This window comes from Perissodus microlepis, chromosome 14 (genome assembly GCF_051167445.1).
Source record: "Perissodus microlepis isolate ML-2025 ecotype Zambia chromosome 14, ASM5116744v1, whole genome shotgun sequence".
NCBI lineage: Eukaryota > Metazoa > Chordata > Actinopteri > Cichliformes > Cichlidae > Perissodus > Perissodus microlepis.
Genome location: NC_140474.1, coordinates 12,589,283 through 12,603,287, shown reverse-complemented (window position 1 = coordinate 12,603,287; position 14,005 = coordinate 12,589,283). Strand labels below are relative to the sequence as shown.

Genomic DNA, 14,005 nt, shown 5'->3' with positions numbered 1-14,005 from the left:
GGGAAACAGGGGAAACAGAGTCAAAAAAACAGAAATCTTTGAATGAATAAATAGTACCAGGCTTTATGAGAGCCTGCTGCAAAAAACCCAGAGTCTGACCAAGGTTGCTGAGACTGCCAGCAAGGTATCAATCACAAAATGAAATGGAGCTTTTCTGAAATAATGGCACCTGGGATGATGAAAGGCTGCGCCAACCCTGTCAGAAGCCCGTGTCTCTGGAGCTTTTTAATGGAAATAACAGAATGGGTTTTTTTGTGCCACCAGGCTGCATCACCACTGGGCCATATAATTTCCTGAATGATCACAGGGCAGTTTTCCTGTATTAGGTAACCATGCCATATACATGTCCATCATGGAACAAGGCTTGTGTGTTTTTCTTGCTCTGAATTCCACATCAGGGAGGAGAATTAAAGGTAGAAAGGGCGCTTGTCAAGAGTACTCAATGTTTTCTGTAACCTTTTCATACTCTCTGCCCTCGCTATGCCTCTGAGATGTACAACAAAATTAGACAGAAACCTGTCATGTAAATTTTGGCAAGGAAAAATAAAACTGGAAAAAGTAGAAATGCAGCCTGTTTTCATTGTTCATCCGATGGAAACATTATTGAGTGATTCCCAGGTTTTGAGGATGTTCAGATTCTCTGATTCCCATTTAGAAATATTGATTTCAGTCTTTGAGAGAACACGCCTGTGGTGACAGGAGTAAAAAGAAGTCCTTGGCAGTAATAACCATAAAAAGCCCACTGGAGCACACTAGCTACGTACTGATTTTATATTGCCAGTGGTTTTACCCTTTTTGGCATTCATCTTGACTACTAATACCTTGCGTTTCACTGTTGATGAGAGCCTTTTAATGCTGCTAAAGTAGAGGGATGGCAACTCACTTTTCCCAGCAAGGTTTAGAGATTGACACATGGGTTACTGCAACCCAGCACTCTCCAAACCCACAGGGAAACGCTTCTTCCCAGCCAGATCCAGTGTGTCAATCAACAGCAATGTTTCTTTTTATTGGGTCCAGCATAATTATCTTAATTCATCCTAAAAAAGCTGGCTGTGGATTTTAAACACAAATGATGTCTCTTTTTTCACAATTTGTGATGCTTTATCCAATTTGTCACAGCTAATTTTAGAGTCCCTTTTTCTACATTCCACTATGTTGAGGTGGTGCTGACGGCCTTAACACCACAGATTTTTGTTCCCCCATTGTGCCCAAAGCAAAAGCATCTAGTGCTAACAGAACAAACAACCCTAAATTAAATTTGATTCATAATGCCTGCGGTGAAATTCACAGAATATTTTAAATGCCACATGTCAAATTTCATTAAAAAAAAGAAAGCAGAGTGTTCTTTCTCTACCTTTCAAGCTTTCCCTTACGCTTTACACAAACACTCCCTTTTTCTTAAAAGCGATCAAACCTGATCTGATGAGAGTTATGTTCTGATAGTTCTATGTAAATACTGATAGGAGTAAGAAATTGTGCGTGCAATGATGTCTTTTTACATCAACCTGTGGCACACTGGCCAGACACCAGCAGACATTCTCAGTTGCTTTTCCTTTTCGGTCTGTTGCACACGCACAGACACACGTGCACAGACACACGTGCACAGACACACGCGCACTGCTGGCCGGGTGGCTGGCAACTGTCTGACAGCGAACACGACACCTCGTTAACTATGAGAAAGTGCTGCACAATCAGAGCACTCATAAAATCTGGATTTGTGTGATGTCATTATCTGAGGGAAGTAGAACAGTTTGAAGCACAAGTTCAAACCAGTGGGATAGTTTATCAAAGATAAACTGTTGATCAAATTAACCCAGCAGTGACAGCTGTGCTGCTACTTTAGACTACATTTCAGTAGACCAGTAGACTGTATTTAAGTGAGATACTAAACCAAGACCTTTGGTCCATTTGTGTTTACACCTCCTTTTCTCGTTGCTTCGACTCTGCAGGCGTAGCTGTTACCTCTAATTCTAAGACAGAGTCGCTAAAGTACAGCACGCACACAGTTATTTTCTGCTATCTGTCACATTTATACTGAGGTTAGTCCGCATTCCTGGAGAAAAAACACACGTACTCTGTGTGGACATTTCCAAGTCTTCAAGAGAGAATTTATATAGTAATGTTCTTTTGTGCGACTCCCTCGTCTAAATTAATTCTCCAAATTTTCTCTTTTTAAGCACAGTGGGGAAAGCTGAAACTATGCAGTAGGTTACAACAGGGAACGCCGTGTAAATTCTTATGTGGGAGCTTGTCACACTCGTTTGTTAAATTTCAATATAGTGGTGACCTTGCTTGATTGTGTTAGTATTCAGATGCTAACTAGGCCACAAAGCTCACAGTTTCTCAGAGGACCATCTGTGTCTGAGCACTTCCTGCCACACCGTCGAGGATACTCTATTGATCTTTCAGCATCTCAGGGAGGGGGAAAACTTTGTTGCCACGGCAACTCTGGTGTAGAATGTAGGTCTTTGAATTGCATTAAGATGATGTTAAGCTGCCCGATAAGCGAGGCTTCGATCTTAATGGTTGCCGCTAAGAAGGTTGGACGGGACGTGAACAGATGTATGAATGGCAATGTAAATTGAAAGAAAAGGGCAGCTCTGCTTCGCATTTCTATCTTTGGTTTATTGCTTAATAAAAGTGCCGGTCACCAAATCGATATGCAGACAGCAGCAGAGAGCACAAGGTGAACCGGACTTTAGATTTGCTATGTCCAGCCATGATGCAATACAACCTTTCACAGCGAATTAGCTAGCTGTGTTACTAAGAAAAAGAAATTGAAGAGGCTATACTTTGAATTGGTAAAGGAAAATAAGGCTGCTGGACACCAAAACAAACACAATAAAAAGAGAGAATGTTATGTAATTGAATAAGCAGTTAACAAAAAAGTGTATAGCTCTAAAAAAAGAATAAAGAAAAATTAGACCACTCCCATTGCCTAAAATCCAGAAATCGTCTAAAATCCATAAAAAATGCCTTGACATTCATTGCCTTGGCCACAAATTTAAGCTACTACATGTCTAAATGGCAGGATTGTGGAAAACCAATCAGAGATCCTAACAGGGAACTACATGAAATACAGATAAAATTTTAGCCTGTGCTCAGAAATAACAATTTAAATGCATATCGAATACAGGAACCACTCAGAGAGCTTGGACCTCCACTAAGGCAGATCACTCTCTGAGCAGTATTTACTAAATGCTGTATTTTGTATACATTAATTGTTCTTTTTTAAAAACATACCTTAAAAAGTTTAGTAATAAATATCAAGTTGAAAATTTCTAATGACAAGTTTGGGGTTTTTTTGTACAGGAACATTGTACATGTATTCAAAATGTTATGTAATTAAATTATTATAATCTTACTGTAATATACATACTAAAGTCATAATGACATAAATGTTGCCAATACAAAGAGACTAGAATGTCCAAAATAATAACATGTGACCTTTTCTGACTTCCACTGATGGTAATGCGATGTTTAGAACCCCCATATATCATTCCCTATCATTCTACATAGCTTTATTATCACTTTGACCTTCAGATCTTTATATTTCACTTTCAATATGTTCACAATACACACCACACCAGGCTAGTTCTGAGGCTTTTTGTCACTTTTTCACCAATAAATTATTAAGTTACCCCTGAAGACCTCGGTGGTTGTAAGCCAAATTTGACTGGATTGTTAACACGACCCCACTCTACACCCCTACATACCAGAATTCACTCAAAACTTGAGAATGACACACGCTACTAAAAACACTACCTTCTTGGCAGAGGCAATAAATAATTTTGTTCTAATTTACATAAAATGTACAAGTTTTGTTTTAATCGTGACTGTGTTAAATTTTACATCTTAAAATACAGTGCACACCAGTTTTGAAGAAAATTCAGTACAGCCTAGTAGCCCTCCACACGGAGACTAATGACTGATGAATCATCTGTATTAGAGGTGTATTTGAGTGGGTGGTAAAAACAGGCATAAAAAACCCAACTTTATTTTAATGCTCGAGGATGTGTGAGATTACATTCTGCTTTGTTGATGACGCTCAAGCAGGAGGGACCTGTTTGCAACTTGTGTTGTTGCCAGCAGTGACAGCAGTTACCCAGGGAAAGCATTTCAGCATCAGGAAATCTGATGACTCCTCTAGGTGAAGATAAAGGGTTTTAATTTTATATCCTAAAATGCTTATGTAATGTTTTGACAGTTAATTCTGGTATTTTCTGCTTCAGATTTCAATGTATATAAAGATGTCATTAAACTATGAGTTTATTCAGAAGCATTATCAAACCACCAGTTTTTGCCTTTCATGTCGGTGGAGATGCTAATGACTGACCTGAGTGTTTTTAGGTTTCTTTTATCTTCTTGTGTAAGCATATATTCTGGGTCTGGGGGTGGGTAACCTGTGTAGCAGTGAGAAATGTTCTTTGTGATGGTTGTTGCTTCTTCATCCTGATTTGCAGGATGAAGAAGCAACAACATAAATTAATTGTCTGTCTTGAATAAAGCATATTGAGGTTCTACAGAGTGCATGTGGGCTGATTTTTCTCTTGCCGCTGGCACTACATTAAAGCAGATGGCAGCTGGGGTCAAATGGATTTGTCAGTTAATTGATTAGTCATCAAGTTTTTTGATCACTAAATTCTTTTTCTAAATTCAGTTATCAAATGATAATTATGAAAACTGTTTCCATCTTTCAAAAATAAGCAAAATGCAGTATATTTAACAAACTTGTTACCGTTTCATGTTCATATGTAACTTTTTCCCTTGATGTTTTTTCTTCCTGTTGGCTGCAAACCATTTCACAACAATTTTATTGTCCCTATAAAACTTAATGTGTCATTTTGGACCTTTTATCAAATTCATATTCATATACTAAGCGTGCATATGAATTATGTTTTTGCTTTTATTCTCCACTCTCAGCCTGTTAAACACCACCAGGGCTGCAGCTAAAAGACTAAAATCTGGTCATCAGTACGTCTAAATATTAATGTTACTGAAAATTAATCGGAATCTCTCAGATCCCCTCGTGTCCTGATGATTGAGTTATAATATTTATAATTCTGTGAATGGGTATAGCCGGTTTTCCTTCCTGGCTTCAAATAGGCAAGACTTTATAACTATAGTAGGCCTTTTACAGTTTTATCGACCAAAGCGATTCAAGCGCACACACATTTATATGGCACATACACATTAATGCAGCACTTCTAATGCTATACAACTGCAGGAAGCTTTTTCTATTACCGACACTCACACCGCTGATTTGTCTGTGAAACTCTCTTTCAGCCTGTATTATATGTTTAACCTCTTCATATTTTTATAATATCATAGTTCAACCTTTCTTTGTAAAAGCAGTCACTCTACTGTCAGTCGACTTGTTCATGTTTCTGACTGGTTATATCCTGTCACTGCCACCCCTTTCATGTGAACACGCTCATACCTAGATCGTGAAACCCTGAGTTAACTCACTGAATTGATAACAACCTCTGTGTGATGACTTAGCTTGAGTGCCAATGTTCGGCCCAGAGTAAGCAAATTATGGAAAGATATCCTGGGTATGCTGAACTTGCTTTGTAGTACAGGGTCATGTATGCATAGATAAACAGAAACACACTGAGAACACTGAATAACCAGCATGAAAACCCAGTGGCACAAAGAATTTAAAATTAAAGAATTAAATATATTAGAATTAAAGCAACCACAGACAGACATTCAGATCTGCACGAAGAATTCTGCAAATTTTTAGTTGTTAGATTTATATTAGAAGCAGCCAACCATCCATTCGCTTCCACTTATCCTTTTCAGGGTCGCAGGGGGTGCTGGAGCCTAACCCAGCTGTCTCAGGGCGAGAGGCAGGGTATATCCTGGAAAGATCGCCAGTCTGTTGCAGGGCTAACTCATAGACAGAGACAACCATTCGTGCTCACATTCACTTATGGCTTATGGTTTAAGACAACTGGTCTACTGCAAACACAGTAGAAGCAGTGGTTAAGGGTTTAACCACCTATCCAGCCACCCATTAAAAACATGGGACGTTTGGAAAGATGCTGTACCTGTACCTCTGTTCTGATCTTAATAACTCATACCTTACTGTAGCAAAAGTGAGCTATAAGGCTTTTCCCACCATTTGGGAATCACGAAGCTGTCATACTGTCTTGTTGCTGACCTGTAAATCTTATTGGACAGATTTAGTCTTATTGAGCTTGTTCTTATTAGCTAACAGACTAATAAAGACACCAGATAATAAAGCAGAAGGTCAGAATACATTCCACATATGAATGATAAAAAGAACCAGTGGTGTATCTATCCACATCAAATTGTCACATCTTCTGTTTATTTGTTATAAAAGTGAGTATAATTTTTGTACTCTACGCCTGTAAATGACACGTTTGTTTGACTCCCCTGACAGTTTTTGATCAATGTTCCTAAATATTTATAATTACTTACAACCTCAACAGCTATTTGTTGGCGTGCCCTACTCACTATAAGATCCAAAATAATTACCTTAATTATTTTGGCATTTAACTGAAGAAAATAGCATGACACTAAGTAACAAACTCAGCCAGATATGCACAATAATTAGTTTCATCTTCTGTGTTCACGCAAACAATCATTGTATCGCTGTAAACATCAGACATGCAAGTTAGCCTTGCATACAATAACATACATCTGTTACTGCCACTAAACAAATACACCCATCGTTATATATCATTCACAAGCAAGCATAATTCTGCACCAGGCACGCACACGTGAGTACACTACAACACACAGCCACCCACGCACAGTTACAGGACACTGCATTCAAAAACACAACTACATGTCTTCACATCCATGCATTTACACGTTAACACAAAGATCAGCATACTGAACAACAACAACAACAACGAAAAGCAGTAAGTGCTCAAGAGGAATAAAGAAAGAGGAGAAACGATTATCAACAAATGTGCCATTTTCAGCTTGGTTTTCTGGCTCAGACTAGTACTGGAGTAAATGTCGCTCTGTATGAACAACAGATAAAATCTGTTGCTTCTTAAAAATGCTCTAAATTCTTCACACATTCACATCACAGATCTGTTAAAGCCCAAATAGTGACATTTTCTTAAACATTCAGATGCTTGCTTAAAAAATGGCTAAAAATAAGAGTGCAGAGATTGCTGTGAAAATGAAGCAGAAATGAGGTAGAATCTTAAACAGCATCTCCTATTGATGACTGCGTAGCTCGTCCCCACTGCTGCCTACTTAATGCTTACACCCAGGTTTACATATTCAGTAAAACAGCTGCAAGGATCATAGTGCATCTTGGCAACTTTGAAGAAAGTCATAAAACTTGAAAACTGTGCTGTGAATCTTAATTTTAGCAGCCATGGGAGGAACAGTTTGCTTCTTCACCTGCTTGTATACACCCACATGTTGTATGTCCACGATAACACAGCTGGAAATTTTAATTAAGGACTTCCATGAATTCTCGTTACATTACATAAATTGCCAGAAAGAGGTACAGGCTTTAAGAACTCGGAGCTGTTAATAAATCACAGAACAGTCATATGAGGTGAACGCACCTTCTAGTTTCACGAAAATTTAATATACTGATCAAGTATAGCTCCAATAATACTTGTCCTCTGTGACTATAATGTAGGTTTTAACTACTAACATTAAATCTTGCAGAAACACGCTATTGCCTATTGGTTATATAGAATGTTCTGATGTTTTATAGCCGAAAAGATAAGAAAAATTGTATTAATCATCATTAAATTTGTTACTAAACCATTTAAATCTTTTTACGATGTTTCTGGGCAATTATGGTTGTAATTTTTCAGCATTTTGAAACATTTCCTAAAGGGCAAATCGGCTGTTAAGGTTGTATTTGTGGCAGCAGTGCATTTCAATAACAATAGTAGTTAGTTGTAGCATTTTTGTCAATGTGACATTGAAGCAACGGTATACAAACAATGCATTAGTGTGTCCTTACCTCAGAAAAACATTTGCCCAGAGACAGTGCATTGTAAGGACATTTCCTGGACATGACTTTGTCAGGAAACCGTAAATGCCAATTAGACGATATAGACAGTGAACTACTGGCTGACCTTGTGTGACTCTTGTCAGGATGCAGGCATAATTATTGACAGCCGGAGTTCATTGGTGCCAGCTCTGTCTCCACCAGTGGACGCCGAAACCGAGGCTGCGTAGCCCCGGGGATTTCTGGTCACATCTCATCAATGGGAGTGTGGGGGTTGTGGGTGTTGTCGCAAACAGGAGGAGCATTTGCATATTATAATTACGTCTGCACGCAGAAGCAGTTTTCTCAATTACATCCCATTTAAAACTTTCAATGAAGAAGAACTGAGAAGCACAAGCTACTGCAGCTTCATGAACTAATTGTAACCGCCTCCCTAAACAAGACAGCAAACATGATTATTACACCAGGAGTGAACAAGTATAGTCATAGATGCCACTTACTGATGGAACGCTTGGGTGATTGATTGTTACCCTTTACCTGCTACCTGTTCTTTTCAATTTGAATACCTCCCCTCAGAGATGTAATCAACTCTCAATAGCTGCTCCTGTAATTACAACATACTTTATTGATAATAAATATGCTTTAAAATATTAAACTTTCAAAGTTAAAAAGCAAAACAAAAAACAACTAATTATGAAAGTAGGTGGGGCATTATTTTTGACTGCAAATTGATAATAGCCTATATTTACATGTGAAAAGAGTAATCTAATGTATTGGAGGGGACGCCTTTTAATTATTGTTAATTAGGGTTTTAATTAATGTTTTCACATAATATCTACTTAAGTAATTTGTGGACAATCTCAGTGTAGCAGTAAACACTGAAAATCATTGTCAGGTTAGTAAAATTGTATTTTTTAACAGTAGTCTGTTAAAAAAGAGTAGAGTACAAAAGGGAAAAATGTTCATATTTACATTTCAGAAATGGAAATCAGTTTTTAATTTGACAATTTTGAAATAACTGATTGATTCAAATAGTTGATTAATTGCAATTTGGGATTATCCACAAATAATCTCCAAGTCCTCGTTAAGCATTTCTTTATATTAGAGAATCCCTCAAACAACCAAAGGGTAAGTGATCTCCAGTGACACGTTCCTGTGATCATGTCAGTTAAGTAGACCTTTACCGCAGCAGACATTTGATATTTCGACATTTGACCAGTCAAAGTAGAGAAAGCACAGGCTGTAATCATGAACCAGCAGGTGAAAAAAGCAGGACCTTCCTCAGTGGAATGCAACCAATCATTAACATGCTTGGGGTTATATTCTTTCACAGACCCAATAGTTGATCCATTTATCGAAGCTGGAGGTTCGATCCCCAGCTCCTTCAGTTTGCATGGCTGCTTGACATGCATCTTGGGCAATACCCTGCAAAACTACAATTCATCCCTCATGCCTCCAGCATTGTTTATGTGTGTGCGAGACAGATAAAACCTTAAAGTGCACAGAATAATGGCATGGGTGAATTGGTGAACCTGGCTTGTAAAAGTGCATCATCATTAATGAGAGAAAAGCATTACATAAATACTAAACAATCAATTTACTATAATAGATTTCTTCACAGAATGCTTAAATACATACTCGCTAATTATTTGACTACATGATGCATAATGAAATGATTAAATATGGTGCTGTTCTAGTCAATTCACTTTTTGTATGAAATGCTTTTTTGTACAAATTGACCCCCCCCCAAATAAAAAGCAAAAAATCCTGTGATTGCATCTGTTAGCTGTCATGACTAATAGAATAAACAGCGACAACTGATTGCCCTCTGATATAGAATGGCCACTTGCCTACTTTAGATGTAATGATGGGGAGATCTCACAGATCTTCACACCCAGATAAGAAGCCACGCTTTCTGTTCATGCTTTAGATTAGGAAAATGATGAACTGTTTGAAGCAGCAATACTAAGATACAAAAAAAAAATACTGTATTAAATGAAAGCTAAAATCCCAAGTACAAGTACATGAACGCAAACTATGTCATCAGTAAGTTATCATATATAGTACATTTGGTGCTTTAATTTAGTTTTGTTTGGTGTACTCAGAGTGACATAAAAGATATATGAACATACACACACCTTGTTACTATAGGGGCTCAGCCTACATTTGTTTCTGTTTTTTTAGGAGATAGCATGTCCTGACATCCACAAACAGCTTGACAATAAACAGAGTGGCTGTTACTCTTTTCTCCATGTTGCAGTTTCACTGACACCTTCCAAGAGATTTCTAAAGTATTTGTCAAGAAAAAGGTGGAGAAAAAGAAAGAGCACAGAGAAATATGCCATTATAAAAGCAGAAGCTGCTAGCAAGCAATAAGAGGACTGACTGAGAATCTGAACGACATCCATCTTATGGGATTTCTATATCTAGGCTTAGTTATTTTGAAATCCAACGTGGGTCAGTGACAAGCATTGGTGATTTACTAAAGCTCTACCAGCAAGGCTGTCTCTCTGATATGCATTTTCTGCATGTGGTGACAGGTTTATTTCCTCATTCGTGTGTGTTTGTTCCCCGCACTTGATTTTATTCCTATCTTGTTGTTCTTTAACATAGAAGCTCCATACCTTCTTCCTGCTGTGTAGAAGAGCTGAGCAGACCCTCTGAATTGGCCCCTTGTGATGCCACTTTGTGCTCGGGTGATGCAGAGGAATCCACACTTGATTTGAAATCCTCCTCCCAAGGCTGCTATATTGCATTGATCCTGCTCTGTATGTACCCTTGCAAGGTATTATGTATGCCTGTTATATGCTTTACTGCCACAGCAGACTCTTGCAAAAAGCCGATTTACACTCCGCAGAGAAAATGTACCAAATGGCTGAACTTAAACCTTTCGTGGTAGAAATAAACTCTATTCGTTTTGCAAAAAAGGTAGTCGTGCACAGATCTATCATTACATAAGCTATTTCACATATTGAAGCTGGATGTTCTATACTAAAAGAACCATTTCCGAATGAAATAATGGAAACCATCATTTAAACACATGCTAGAATCACAGAAAATTCCCTTAAATCAAATGTGGAGAGATCTGAACACTGTTAAAATACAAAAGTAACTCACATACACTGTCACAGCAGAGTGCCACTAAGGATAAAACTACTTCATTTTACAACACAGCTTGGGTCTTTGGGGGATGGAATTTTCTCCCAATTTTAAACATTCCAACAACTACTGGGTGGATTACCAAGAAGTTTTGTACTGACATTCATGGACAGGGGATGTTAATGATTTTGACTCCTCCCACAGAGACACCATAAGTTTGACATTTGTGGTTTTGAGCGACATGTTTCAAAAACGATTAGATGAATAACCATGAAATTCGCTACAGACATTAGTATACCTTCTGGAGGGACTGTAATGACTCTGGAGATGCTTTAATTCGACCCTAGTGAACTCATTTCAAATTTAGCATGACATTTCCATTAGCCTCTGCATTGCTTTGTTCTTTGTGTTAATTAGCAAATTGTGAGCATGCTAACATTAGCGCAATGCAGCCCAGTTCACACTTTAAGTCTAAGAGAGATTTTTGTTGCTTCTCAATTAGACTCCAGTAGATGTAGATGACCCCATTCATCACTTTTGCAAGTTGAATATTAAGTAAATTTCCACCGTGTACATTCCCCTTTCTGACTACAGTATAATTCAATTAACAAAAACAATCGAGATTTATTACCAACAGGATCCACCTGAATAAATCTACTGTAATAACTGGACGCAATAATCGGAAATTCATGCAGCTCTAATTGATATAGAGGACAGTGTCCCAAAATCACTCAGGGCTGTAATGAGTGTGTGCTAGACCTCGGCTGAGGCAGCTATGACTGCATGTCCCCACAAATAATGGACTGCGCATCTTCAGTTTGACACGCTTCCTAGAAAAGCCAGAGGAAAGCAGGTTTAGGCAGAACTTTTGTCAAATATATTGAAGGTATCACTAATCCTGTCGGTGTCAAATAAAACACCTTGCAGTGTCAATACACAGAGAGTGGCAGTTCACACAAGATGTGGATTTATCTGCTGTTGGCTTTGTGCCAAGAAAATAAGTTTAAGTGAACAATTGCTGCACTTACTACTGATCAGTCAATATGTCGCATTATAGGTTTGCTGAGACTCAGAGAAACGAAACAAAACAAAAGCAACCAACACCTGAATTCCATATATCGGCTCCTTTTTGCACTAGTATCACACGGCCATATGCACATTTGTGTATTTGCATGCTTTTCATCCTCCATATCTTTTCTGACTTTGTTTGGGGTTGGTTGCAGTGTGACAAAGTAGTGAAATGTTAATGCTTTTCTCTTATGTATTCCTCAAACTGAACAGTCATTTGTCCTCTCCGTTAGCTACAGCTAGAGGTTAACACAGTGCTACACTCTGTGTAAAGACTTCCAAGTAAAGTTTACATTTTCAAATGTAAACAGTTATGTAATTGCCACATAGACAACCTCAGAGTTTTTTGTGCTCACCCCCTGGGGCAGTTTAACATGTTATGCCTGGTTGCTAATACATCCTTTCTTTAATTATACAATCAAGTAAAAGAGACCTCTGGGAGGTTTTTTTAAACTGTGTGCACTCTAACACTTAGTTTACTTCCTTCCTACATAAAAAATGTGCAAAGATGAAGCAGAAAACTTAAAAACTTGCAACTCCCATGCTATATACAAGGATGGAGTACATATAAAATTCATCATTTATATACAGTCCATGAATGTAAGCCACAGAACGTACATGAATAGGCCAAACAGGTAAGAAACAGGTTGGGTCTTATACATTTTTTTCCTGTTGCAGTTTCCTGCCAGTTCACCACATTGTTTAATGCAACCAACAAATTCACAGAGAATGCTTTGACTTATGGGTTTGTCACAGAACACGAAACTTCTTTCAAACAAATAAAAAGTTGGAAAAGCATTATTTCTATCCTCAACATAAAGGCCAATTTAAACCTACAGTATGAGCTCCAGCAGGTAAAATTTAACAGAACAAGGAACAAGGTAATTTTTCTATTATTGATTCTGCACATTTAGATACACATTTTTAGCTACAGAATGGCAACAGCTTTCCTTTACTGGTATGCACAACAGAGCTGTGCCATAAATCATAGCCAACCTTCAATATGGACACAAGAAGCAGATTTCTGAATGTAAATCAAGCATACTCGCTTAATGCACGAAGCGTTTTCAAGACTCAGTGATGTTTTATAAAGTGATAAAATGCAGACATAGAAATGTGCATTTCTTACTCTGTGATTACCTTGTTATAAGTAAATTTCTATATAAATAAAGCTCTGTTATTTATTCATTATTTTGTGAAGTAACTATAGCAAACCATTAATGATACAACCTGAAGTTACAGAATAATAATTGAATGATTGATGGAGCTTGAAAATCAATGTTAATACAGTGAGTAAATTTTACCCATTGGCGGTTTAAGGTATACAGCAATCCCCGAACAAATGAGTTCACATGACAGTGACACAATGACAATAAATTATTTGCATTTTAATGCATTAGTAAAAGAATGAAAATAATTATGATCCATGCCAATCCTGTAAGTGTAGCCAGTGATTTAAGCAGGGGCAAGTCTGATGTGTATTCTCTGAGCAAGTCCTTGTTTGACTTTTTCCTCCAATTACATTTGTTTGAGTTAGATCAGGTCACTGTGTTTCATTCGTGACATATTAGAATAATTAGTAATAATATGAGTGAAATGTTTAGTATGATTGCAGACAAAGTCATGCTTCACTTTCTGAGTCCCTAATCAAAAACCTTTCGGGCCTGTTATTCGAGACTGAAAGGCATATTTAGTTCTTTCCTATCATTTACGTAATTATTTTTTATCTATATTCTTTTTTCATGGAAGTTCACAGAGTTAATGTGACTGAATCCCCGTATAACTGTCATTGACATTCTCTATAATGAAAAGCCACTGTTACATAAAACTGATTACCTGCTGTGTAAAATTGCCAATTTTTATAGACTTCCCAAAGGCAAT

The 14,005-nt window shown here is 37.6% G+C and overlaps 1 protein-coding gene across 3 annotated transcripts in view; it reads right to left on the bottom strand.

Annotated features, from left to right (window-relative positions):
• lrfn1 (leucine rich repeat and fibronectin type III domain containing 1) overlaps positions 1–14,005 on the bottom strand; it is a 137,895-nt gene that overhangs the window by 6,697 nt on the left and 117,193 nt on the right. The gene's annotated exons all lie outside the window — the stretch shown is intronic.